Source organism: Anabrus simplex, chromosome 2, assembly GCF_040414725.1.
Source record: "Anabrus simplex isolate iqAnaSimp1 chromosome 2, ASM4041472v1, whole genome shotgun sequence".
NCBI classification, from domain to species: Eukaryota; Metazoa; Arthropoda; class Insecta; order Orthoptera; family Tettigoniidae; genus Anabrus; species Anabrus simplex.
In genome coordinates, this window is record NC_090266.1 from 591,730,087 (window position 1) to 591,743,014 (window position 12,928).

Consider the following 12,928-nt stretch of genomic DNA (forward strand, 5'->3'; position numbering starts at 1 on the left):
TATTTGAGGATGTATTATGAAGTGCAATAAAGTGCCAAGTAATAATTTTTTCGGATCCAGGGAAATATTTTCTAATATTAATTGTAAAATAAATTGTGAAATAATAATAATAATAATGCTTGTTATTATTTACATCTCTTTATAGTATGTTTAAAATGGAGTTACTATTGCGTGGATTTCACGGTTTCCAACTTACAAAACAGACTCAATCCCCTGAACGTTAATGAGTGTAAAATACTACTACTACTACTGCTAATAAAATCGTTCGTGATGTGGGTTATTGTAGTCACGTCCTAGCTCGTGCAACGTGAGCACAACTAGAAAACCAAACCACACGGCATGGCGCAACAGCCCCGAAGGGCCATGGCTCACCAAGCGACCGCTGGTCAGCCCGAAGGCCTGCAGATTATGAGCTGTCGTGTGGTTAGCACGACGAAACCTCTTGGCCGTCATTCTTGGTTTTCTAGACCAGGGCCACCATCTCACCGTCAGACAGCTCCTCAATTTTAATCATGAAGGCTGAGTGAACCTCGAGCCAGCCCTCAGGTCCTGATAAAAATCCCTGACCTGGCCGGGAATCGAACCCGGAAACTCCGGGTAAGATGCAGACAGGCTACCCCTACACCACGGGGCCGGCTGAAGAAATAAGACAGATATACATTATTAGGATCACTGAGAACTTCCAAACAATAGATAGTCAGCAGGTTCAGAATAAGGGAAGAGGATAGGTGGCATACATCGTTACTGTAGTAGAAACGCCAAGGGAATGCCTAGGAATAACGGTGTGCAAGTAAAAAAGGGAACGTCTTGATGAAATGATGAAGTAAAAGGAAGGCATATCAGAAATGGCTTCACACAAAAACTGATGCAGATAGGGAATTGTACTTACACAGTCGATTGGAGCCCTGCAAACGAAGCAGGCGTGTGTGCGGAGTGCTGAGTGTTGTGGCGTAAGCATAATGGGAATAAGCATAGAACTCTACCGAGCGGTCATCGGCCGATGGAACAATCGAATAAAATATCAGGTATGTGGTTTAAAATGTGATATAAAATACTCTGAAATCGTGCTGGCAGCGTTAGTGATTGCTGCATTATTAGTAATTGGAGGAGTGGAAAGCAACCCTGGGCCACTGAATTGGGAAGATATAGCTAAGATAAAGGAGGTGATAAAAGAGGGCAGCCAAACAGACACAACGAGGGAGCTCATTATGGCACAGAATGAAGATATCCAGGATATGAAAGACAGCCTTCGGGGTGATATGGCAGTTATAAAAGAATCTCTAGATAAATACCACGAAGAAATGAAAATTGCTAAGGAACACCGACTGGTGTTGGAGCAGCGCACACGGGAGCTGGAGATGCAGGTCCGGAGATCAGTGCTTGCCCAACGTAGCAGATGTCTGGTCATACATGGGATTAAGGACAATAGAAGCGAGGACAAACTGGCGTTACTAGATGCTGTGTTGGAAGTGTTCACACAAGGAGTGAAAGTAAATTGCACGGAATCCGATGTGGACGACGTGCAGAGAATAGAAAGGATCCAAGGGAACAGGCCGATTAAAGTACAATTGGTATCTGGAATGAAAACCCACCAAATTCTCCGGAATGCCAGGAATTTAAAAGGGACGGAAGTCTGGATCCAGAGAGACCTGGGAATTGAAGAAAGGAAAGAGATGAAAATACTGCGATTTCACTTGGGAAGAGCAAGAAGGGAGGGCCTTACAGCGTTTATTAGAGGCAAGAGACTATTCATCACAGGTGATGGTTGGAGAATTGTACTTAGATGAAGGAAATGCAGCATTAAAAAGAACTGTGGAGTCCAAGGAGAAATTGTGGAAATATTTCGGTAATAATCGGGAAAGGCTAGGTCAGGTGGCAGGGAAACCTTTCTTAGCTGTAATTAATCTAAGGAAAGGAAGAAAAGTGGAAGTGAATAGTGTATTAGGCGATCTCTTTGCAGATCCCAAGTAATCACTGAACAGACTGAAGGAATATTTTGAAAATCTTCTCAACGTGATAGGAAATCTATCTGTTGAAATCGCAAACAATCGAGTTCGTCGGGAGGAGAACAATACAGGCAGTGGAATTACGCTTGAAAACGTGAAAATGACTGTGAAGCCACTATATCGTCATAAAGTAGCAGAAATAAATGAAATGAGACCTCACATGGTGAAATACAGTGCGAAGGCAGGGATGACAGCTTGATAGAATAATGGGACGAGCATGAAATTTTGGCAGGGTACCGTCTAATTGGACGAAATAAGTAATTGCACCTATCTATACTAAAGGGAACAGGAAGAACTGCAACAGCGACCAAGCTATTTTATTGATAAGAACGCTAGGCAATGAATTCATAGGCATTTTAGAAAGGCGCGTACGATCAAGGGTGGAAAGTAAGCTGGATGGAAACCAGAGTGGTTTCAGAAAACAAAGGGACTGTCAGGACAAGATTTTCAGAATGCACATAGTAAATGAAAAGTGGTACGAGAGAAATAGGCATTTGTGGTTGTTTCGTAGATATCAAGAAGGCATTAGGGGGATGTTATTACAGGATATCATAGGCATTTGTATTGATAACTGGGCTGCATTTAGAATTGATGGTGGAATTATTTCATGGCTCAGGCTAGTTATACAGGTTTGACAAAGCTGTAACCTTTCACCTTTGTTGTTCTTGGTTTAAATGGATAATAACAATATTATGCACCATCATCACAAAAAACCTATCCTGTACTCCCGTTTCATTCTATTACTTTACTTTATCCTGCTAGTTTCTCCACACATTTCTTGTGTGATGAAATATATCTCTTAAAATCCCAGAGAAAAACTGCGATCTAGAAATTGGAATTTACGCCTAAGTTAATAATATCGAAACCTAACATTGGACGTGCAAGATTTATAAATGTTCATTGACAATCGATTTCGGCAACGAGTGATATCCAACGGAGAGACCAGCCGTGATGAGGACATAATTGTACGGTAAGTTGTTTCAAATAAACATCCTGGAAATAAAATAAAATACCAGATAAATAATTAGGCCTATGACATGCCATAATTATTTATTTGATATTGTATTTTAAGTACATACTAGCACGAGATAGGAAGGAAACATACCATTTGGAATGGATGGTTTCTTATTTTCCAATTTTCTTTACGTCGCACCGACACAGCTAGGTGTTAATGGTGACGATGGAATAGTAAGGGGCTAGGAGTGGGAAGGAATCGACCGCGGCCCTATTTAAGGTACGGCCCCAGCACTTGCGTGGCGTAAAAATGGGAAACCTTGGAAAAACACCTTTGGGGTTGCAGAAAGTGGGGTTCGAACCCAGTATCTCCACTATCTGACTGCTACGTGACTCAAATCACTCAACCACTCGTTCGGTGGTCTCTATATTTATTATTATTATTATTATTATTACTTTCTTTATTCGTAATAACACGTTAACAGCATTTCCTAAAATTGTGTTAAATAGAAGCAATACTCAACGCCATGAATATTCGATCGTAAACATAAAGTTCATTCTCTCATTCATCAATGACATTTAACTCATATGTGAATTAGTACGTGATGGTGGTGTGTTCACAATCTTAAGCTCGTAGTAAGTCACCGTACCAATCAGTCAGCTGTTAATCTTGGTGTTAATGTATCCGTAATCTTTAAGATGTCCATGAAAGCTTATGTGATTTCCTCGTAATTGTTACTGTGATACTGTATATGTAATGGAATATTTTGTACATTTTGGGGGAATTTCTGAATGTCCTCGTTGTAATTATGTCACCTTTCATGTAAGGGAATATTTTACGTTATTTTTTGAAAATTTCATATTAATTTATATGCGATTGCTTTTAATAATTACCTTGCACTACTTTTACTAATTTTAAACGTCAAGTTTTTGATTCTCTTTTTAATGTACTTTTTCTGATTATTTTTGTTACCGTGAAATTTAATGTTTTATTAAATTCCTTTTCTTGATATCATCTCTTGCAATATTCGGTTTTGATGCAATTTTTTGGTGTATTTTTGCCGCTGTAGTTTAATAATGTGTTAAATTAGTTTCCTTGTCGGCTGTCAGATCTTCCGACCACTGCCTGGTCGGATTCCCAAATATTACCACCAGAGTTAATGAAATTATATCGAAACCATAAAATCAATATGGCACCAGATGTTGGTATATTAGGCACGGTGAGCAGTGAGATAATTTTCTATTACTCTCCTTTCTTATGTAGGCCCTTCGGGTAGCACCTTACACAGTATCCAGAACTCCTAGATTTGCTGCTAATTTCATTAATGATCACCACTCATACCACACCATCTTCCATAATCTTACAGCAATAAACAATCCTGAGCCTTGGGTAGAAGCTACAGTTTTCCCCGGCCTGAGTGAGGAGACAGATGCAGAAGAATTACATCCATTATGAAATGGCGACAGAAAAAGTTTCGTTCAGATATTACTGAATGTAGGCATTGTCATTGGGATATATCCCATTGCAATATATTTGCTGATAATAAAATGTAACGGTAATTATAATGATAATAATAATAACATCAATAATAATAAAACTGAAACACTTTTGCAGTTACTATATTTCTTTAGATATAGCTCCACAACAAAGTTAGAATGCATAACGATGTTACAACAAATTCTTCTAGTTTAGTTCATGTAAGTGCACTACTATATATACTGTGCAAAGTACGAGGAAATTCCGTTTCGAAGTCCTCCATTACACGGTTCCTTGAGATGAAGAATGATCATAGGTACAGAGCAATCACGAATAAGGAAATGAAGTTTACTTAATTCCAGTTCGTTCACTTCAGAACATATTAATTTCATTACGAGTGCAGTTCTTCTTCATGAGCCACGGTGACTTGAAATTACAGCTATTAATTCTTAAAAGTTATAATAGTCTTGAACTTACTGTTAATTGACCACTTAAATTCTGAATTATAAGCAGACACTTTTAGGAATAGGATCAGTGCTAATTCGTTACGAGAAATGATATATTTTGCAACGAACAGGGAACAGAACTTGGTAAAGTCTTCATTTAGTTTACAGATAATTTTTTACTGTCCACCTCCGCAGTGTAACGTTTTACGCTATTAGCTGTCGTCCATGGACGTCCCGGTTCGTTTCCCAGTACTTCCATGGAATTAGGAATTGCAGGAGGGCCGGTATGTGATTAAAATGATGCATGTAGCTCACCTCCTTCGGAGGTGTGCCTGAAACGAACTGCACCACCTCGAAATGACGGCAGGACTTTGCCTTTCTTTTTGACGTTTCACTCACGTTACCAAAATAGAGAATGCAAAAGGGGTAAACACAGAATGTAGTAAATTTTTTCTATAGATTATACTGGAATATTTATGAATGAATGACCGACTCTTTGCTTGACCAATTGGAGTCGCAGCATTCGGTTCAGAGTGCCACGAGTTCGATTCCCTGTTGGGTCGAGGAATTTAGTCGTGAATGGTTAATTCGTCCAGTTCGAGTACTGAGTCTAGTGTCTGTCCTACTACATATATCTTCTTATAAACACAATACACAACACTATCAATATCCACAGGAACACGCACTAGTAAATACTCTCCCCGCATATGTTTGGCGTCAGGAGGGGCATATGACCGTAATAATTGGCCAAGGACACACGTTTGACATCTATATATATAAAATAAGAGTTTTGTCTGTACATTGCTCAGAATTTGAAAAGAATGGTATTTCTGTATACGTCATGTCCACAGTAACAAGAAAATGCATTTTTTACTTTTCCGTAATGTCTGTCTGTCTGTCTGTCTGTCTGTCTGTCTGTCTGTCTGTCTGTCTGTCTGTCTGTCTGTCTGTCTGTCTGTCTGTCTGTCTGTCTGTCTGTCTGTCTGTCTGTCTGTCTGTCTGTCTGTCTGTCTGTACACGCATCACGAGAAAACGGCTGAAGAGAATTTTATGAAAATCGGAATGTAAAGTCGGGTGATGAACCGCTACAATCTAGGCTATAAATTATTTTAATCACGCTGAGTGAAATGGTAGTTTAGGGGAAGGCCTGAAATTTAATTCTCAAATATTTATGTTATTAGTGGTCGTGTCTTAATGAAAATCGCTAGACAAAGATGGAAAATAAGTCGCTACAACATAGGCTATACACGCTGAAAAGAATGGTAGTTTAGGGGAAGACATAAATTTTAATTATCAAATATTTATTTTATTAGTGGTCGTATCTTCACGAAAATTGTTATGCAATGTCGGGGAATAGGTCCATATAATCTAGGCTATCAATAATGTTATTCGCACTGAGTGAAATGGTAGTTTAGGGGAAGGCCTGAAATGTAATCTATATGTATATAAAATAAGAGTTTTGTCTGTACGTTGCTCAGAATTTGAAAAGAATGGTATTTCTGTATCGGTCATGTCCACAGTGACAACGAAATGCATTTTTTACTTTCCTGTAATTTCTGTCTGTCTCTCTGTCTGTCTGTCTGTCTGTCTGTCTGTCTGTCTGTCTGTCTGTCTGTCTGTCTGTCTGTCTGTCTGTCTGTCTGTCTGTCTGTCTGTCTGTCTGTCTGTCTGTCTGTCTGATTGTACACGCATCAATAGAAAACGGCTGAAGAGAATTTAATGAAAATCGGTATGTAATGTCGGGTGATGAACCACTACAAGCTCGGCTACAAATTATTTTATTCACGCTGAGTGAAATGGTAGTTTATTGGAAGGTCTGAAATGTAATTCTCAAATAAGTTATTTATGTTATTAGTGGTCGTATCGATAAATACTACATAACTAACATAACTTTGGTTATGTCGTAAGTTAGTAGTAGTTATGTAAGAAGTTATTAAATTTCCGATAACTTATGTCTTATACATTGTTACCGTACCGCATTTAATCGGAGATGTACTTGAATTTGGATTTTTGTTACTAAGTCCATATCAGCGCCGAGTCACGAGAAAATGGGTAAACAGAATTTAGTGAAAATCGGTATGTAAAGTCTGAGGATAAGGAACTACAGTCTACGATATAAATAATTTTGCAAGACACCCTAATATCACAGAGTCGAAAGAAAACTAATGTGAAGGCCTGCAATATAGAAAGCTCATACACTTTATCAACAATAACACTACATTGACCATTGTTTGTTGTGATGTGCTTTTTGTCTTCTCTTTCCTCTCATCCCCGATAGATAGGATTACTGCAGCGTACCGAGGTTTTTTTTAATTAGCTTGACGTCGCACCGACACAGGTAGGTCATATGGCGACGATGGGATAGGAAATGAATAGTGGTGTGAAGGAAGCGGCCTTGGCTTTAAGGTACAGCCTGGTGTGACTGGTGTGAAAATGGGAAACCACGGAATACTATCCTGTTTTTCGCTTAACGTCGCACCGACACAGATATGTCTTATGAGACGATGGGATAGGAAAGGTCTAGGAAGTGGAAGGAAGCGGCCGTGGCTTTAATTAATGTACAGTCCCGGCATTTGCCTGGTGTGAAAATGGGAAACCACGGAGAACCATCGTCAGGGCTGCCGACAGTGGGGCTCGAACCCACCATCTCCCGAATACCATCTTCAGGCTTGCCGGCAGTGGGGTTCGAATCCACTATCTATCAGATGCAATCTCACAGCTGCGCGCCCCTAACCACACGGCCAACTCGCTTGGTCGTACCGACTGTAACAGCCTGCCTGTATATTGGTGGGAAGTAGCTGGGGTGTAAGATAACTTTCTTCTTTAGCATGCCATTCCTCTTGTTCATACATTTTCTGATATATCTGGTACGTAACACACTGGTTCATCATAGTATTCGAGCTATTCAATCCCTACCTTGAGGCACTGATTGGAATGGGTAGTGTGCATATTTAACGGAATAATGACAGAGGAGTGTTCACGGCAGTCTGCGACCTGGTTATTCCAGCTCTGGAACTTTGGACTCTTAGGTCGGCACCGTAGTACTGTTCGTTGAAAGTGAGAAAGTGTGCGGTTTTTCATTTGATCGAGTATTTTATATCATAACATTGCTTTCAATCGCTACATTCCTACTGACGTTTTTGTAATGACCTATGTTGAATTCAGTTTGGAAAACCACCAAGTCAGTCTTTCTGAGAATCCCGTAGCGAAGCACGGGTACATCAGCTAGTAGAAAATAATTATGAATTTAGTGTTCAAAAATTATTTATACATGAATTAAACATATTTTACGCCCATAAATTATTCCATACGCATATTGCAAATTCTTCGAACAACGTTTTCAAACTACTGCACGGCGCAGAGGAAATTGGAGAAGAAAGGAGAGAAAAACGTCTTCTTCTTGGCCATGATAAATCTGCCATTTTACCGCCAGAGCTTCTTAGATTAAAGAAATTTGATCACTTCGAGAATTGATATAGGAATTAGAGTGGTGTTTATGGCACATGGCATTATATGGATGTGAAATGAGGATGACAACTAGCTGAGAAGGAAAGAGAAAAGAAGCTTTTGCAAGGAATGCTGAAGGTGAGATAGGTTGATCGAGTTACGAATTAGGAGACACTGTATCGAATTGGTGAAAGGAGAACGATTTGGAAAAATTTGAGCAGAAAAAGTGATAGAATTATAGGACACATATTAAGACACCCATGACCTGTTCAGTTGGCTTTTTGAGGAAAGTTTAGGCGGCAAGAAAGAAGGGGTAGCCCCAGCTATGAATATTACAAACAGATTAGAGTAGATGTAGGATGTAGCAGTAACGTAGAAATAAAAAGTTTGGTGCTGGATAAGTTAGCATGGAGAGCTCCATCAAACCACTCTATGGACTGTTGATCCAAACAACAAAATATCAACGTTAAATACTTCAGTTTTTAGTCATCTGTAAATGTGGGTTGGTTAACCTGGTATTTATACCAGCGTATTCCAAACGAAAGGAACATTCTAATTTTATCCTGTGAAATGTCATTAAACAGCAAATGGATCACGAAGATTTTACCGGTGAATATCGTCAATTACATCTTGAACATTTCTTTTCACGTACGACACTCGCTAGGTTACTTTCACCGTCATTCAGTATACGTTGGAGAAGGTGATGTTCCCTGAGGATAGTGTACCTTGCATCATTTTTTATTTTCCCCCTGATTTGTAATTCTATCTGCCTGTCTTCCTAACGAGATCAAAGCGAACCAAATTGTAAATGATTTTAGTAGGTAGCACAGTCAGAATTTCTGATTTGTATGTACACATACATGCATACCGTGGGTAAAACGACATTTTAAGCATCGGCAGTAGATATTTCTCACGTTTTCGGATGCTTTGGGACACAAAAACCAACTTGTGTTTGTTACTGTAACCACCTCCGATGCACTTCTTATCATCAGATGAGAAAACGCCCATAGATTTGGAGAAGTTGCTGAATGTTATGGACGGAGTCTTGGGTGAGGAGTACAAGATGAAAATAAATAAGTCCACACCAAAAGTAATGAAGTGCAGTCGTTCGAAGTCAGGTGATGCAGGAAATATTAGATTAGGAAATGAAGTCATACAGGAAGTCGATGAATATTGTTACTTGGGTAGTAAAATAACTAACGATGGCAGAAGTAAGGGGAACATAAAATGCAGGCTAGCACAACCAAGGAAGGCCTTTCTTAAGAAATGAAATTTGCTCACTTCGAACATTGATAAAGGCATTAAAAGACGTTTCTGAAGGCTTTTGTTTGGAGCGTGGCGTTGTATGGAAGTGAAGCATGGACGATAATTCGCTCAGAATGAAAGAATGTAATCTTTAATAATGTGGTGTTACAGAAAAATGCTGAAGGTGAGATGGATATATCGATTCAAGAATGAAGAGATACTGAATCGAATTGGTGAGAGGAGATGGTTGTGGCTAAATTTTATGAGAAGAAGAGATAGAATGATAGGACACATCTTAAGACACCTAGGACTTTTGCAGTTGGTTTTTGAGGGAAGTATAAGTGGTAAGAACGGTAGGGGTAGACCAAGGTATGAATATGACGAGCAGATTAGAGCAGATGTAGGAACCAACAGTTATGTAGAAATGAAAAGATTATCTCAGGATAGGTTGGCATGGAGACATGCATCAAACCAGTCTTTGGACTAATGACGAAAACAACAACAAATTACTAAGGGATAAAAATTTGGTCAAATATGCAACTTCAGCTGTTCCATGGTACAGGATGCTATCCTTTCTTACTTTTTCGTTAGTTTTTATTATTTCCAGATGTAAGTCGGGCGACGACAGGGTTCAGGATGATCTGGATGTCTTGAAGAAAGACGTTGAAGAAGTTATGACACCTCCAAAATTCAAATTTTCTATCGGAGAACCTTACGAAGTGTACAGTGTGAAGTTACCTCAATTACGGAATAAACAATAAATTTTTCGAGGGAAGAATGGATGAGTAAATTTATGAAACGTCATTCTGAACCTTCTAAGAGGTACAAATTTAAGCAGGGCGACCAGATTTGACAAAATAAACATAGCACTATTATTCGACAATGTTTATCGTCGTGTTGGACCCATATCACCTGAACGAAGTTGAAATTTTGATTAGTCTGAATTATACACAGTCCAAACACCAGAAATGTTCATAGATACAAATGCAATCACTTGGACTGGGGATGCGACATGTACCGACCTTGGCAGGCTTGTTATAATTGATTTGGCTGTAACCACAACTAGGGTCCAAAATCCTCCAATGTTTGGGTTTTCTCAGATTCATGTTAAGTCTATAATGCAGTGTGGCGCAACGTCTGGGTCAATTAGGTTGTTACTCCCCCTGAATGGTCAAACGAAGAGATTTTTGTACAGTGTTTGAGGAAATTCATTACATTTGTAAATCCCTGCAAGGAAGAACGTGTTCTGTTGTTGATGGAAAACAACGAGACTCATCAGGGTATAGAAGCTCTCGATATAGCACCTGATTCCACCATCCATTAGTCATCCTTTCCCCCCACATCTTCTATATATTACAGATATTAATAAAAATGTATGTTGGTCTCTGGATTCTTCCTACAATCGACTAGTACTGTAGATTCTTGGGTTGTGAACCACCCAGGTCCAACCGTCAAAATCTATGTAACTGGGGGAATTATAGGGAAAGCCTGTCCACGTATACTGACTTCTAGGAGCATATTGATTGTTTCTCAATTTAAAATTGATTCCCAGTATTTGTACACTGCTATCTCAAATCTCCATTCCCTGTATTCCAAAGTACAAGAAAGTATGATTTATGTACATGGTCATGTTGTACCATCGAATAATTTGCACCGCGATACAAATCATGTATTTTACTCTTGACAGGGCTGTAGAACTGAAAAATATAAACAGGAAGCTATAAAGGAACTCTCAAAACTTATTGTCAGCATTTATGTGGTTAAGGACGTTGCCATCCAAAATGTTAAAACAATATGGAGGAGTATTTCGTTATACAACGTTTTCCTCTATAGCAATCGTTGAAAGAATAATCGGTGATACAGTCAGACAAACAATGGCACTGCGACAACTTACAGTTAGAGCTGCTTGATGTGTGTAGCAAGCACGTAAGGTATTACAAGTCAGTTTCCACTTGTTGCAGACTCTTAAAATGCAACGTATTTTGGGTAAGTTGCCGTCGTTCCCGCTCTTATGAACGCAGTATGCACGTAAATTATCTTACTACTCGCATAATTCAACGTTTCCATTCGAATATACTCTCATTTCAGGGGCTAAATCACGAAGAAGTTTTACGTGCACAATATATTGTAGGTTGCCGACGTTTCAAGTTATGTGCAACATTCATTTTAAAGATATCTCAAATAGATAAACTCATTCCGAGAAAGGCATTTTCTCTAAGTAGTTGCGATTACATTCTGCCTATTGATATCCAGAAATACTGAAGCAATATGAATTTGAATAAAGCATATTCGATCATCCATTCATCTTCAAGATACCATCATACGAGACAAAACTTACAGAAATACAGCAACCCTCAATTTTATATCAGTCCCGAAAAATTCTAGTTGGGTTGCAACCCAACAACCGCAAACCACTGGGAAACTCATTGTGTAGGGAAGATCAATTTGAACTACAAAAATGTCCAAATTGTTTGCAATAGAGTTTGCAATAATTAACTGTCCTGTTAAGTTATAAGTAACCGAGCTCGATAGCTGCATTCGCTTAAGTGCGGCCAGTATCCAGTATTCGGGAGATAGTGGGTTAGGACCCCAATGTCAGCAGCCCTGAACATGGTTTTCCGTGGTTTCACATTTTCACACCAGGCAAATGCTAGGGCTGTACCTTAATTAAGGCCACGGCCACTTCCTTCCCAGTCCTAGCCCTTTCCTGTCCTATCGTTGCCTTAAAACTTATCTGTGTCGGTGTGACGTAAAGAAAATAGAAAAAGTTATAAGTATGGTTTTTTCTTGCTAGTGGTTTAAGGTCGCACTAACATATTGAAGGTTTTCGGTGACGTAAGGATTGGAAAGTGATATGGTTTTGAAGGTTGCCGCCGTGGAATTAATTAAGGTACATCCCCAGTATTTGCGTCTTGTAAAAATGGGAAAACAGGGAAAAACATCTTCAGGGCTGCCGATGGTGGGATTAGAGCACATCATCTCGCGAATATAACAGCTGCTTGACCCAAATCACACGGCCAACTCGCTCGGTAGTAGGTGTTCTTCTGTTATTGAAAATTGTAATTTATTTGTTGTGAAAACGACATTTACGTACCGTGCACAAAACGACGAGGCAGTCCAACCTAGATGAAGAATGTACATTCTGTTTAAATGTCGTCTAAACATCAACACGAAGAAACTTTTTCCTTTCTCAAAAGAATTAATAAAACTGAATACATTCACAATATGTTAATAAATCCAGATAATCATCTAATAAATATTTTTATATTAATATACTGTAATTAGATAGCATCATATTCCTCACATCAATGAAACCCTTTTGTTTGCGTACTTACATATTACAATCCAGTCAT